The following is a 314-nucleotide window of genomic DNA, read 5'->3' on the forward strand; positions in this document are numbered from 1 at the left end:
AAAACAATATTTTTTAGACTATTTTTTATATATATATATATATATATATATATATATATATATATATATATATATATAAGAACATGCAAAAGAAACAGAAACATGGAGGAAGATAAACAAGAAAAGACATCATAACTGTCAATCTATAAATGTCTTAAAAATTCAGGTCACTTGAATTTTTTTGATAAGTAAAAAAAAGATATTTGATAGATTAATAGCTTAAAATATTTGTAAAAATAAATAAATAATACTTTTATTTAATAATAAATGTACAATAAATGTATCATACTTATAATAAATAAAAAAAATTATTA

The sequence above is a fragment of the Sinocyclocheilus grahami genome, unplaced genomic scaffold (genome assembly GCF_001515645.1).
Source record: "Sinocyclocheilus grahami isolate Dianchi unplaced genomic scaffold, SAMN03320097.WGS_v1.1 scaffold928.1, whole genome shotgun sequence".
In the NCBI taxonomy this organism is placed as follows: domain Eukaryota; kingdom Metazoa; phylum Chordata; class Actinopteri; order Cypriniformes; family Cyprinidae; genus Sinocyclocheilus; species Sinocyclocheilus grahami.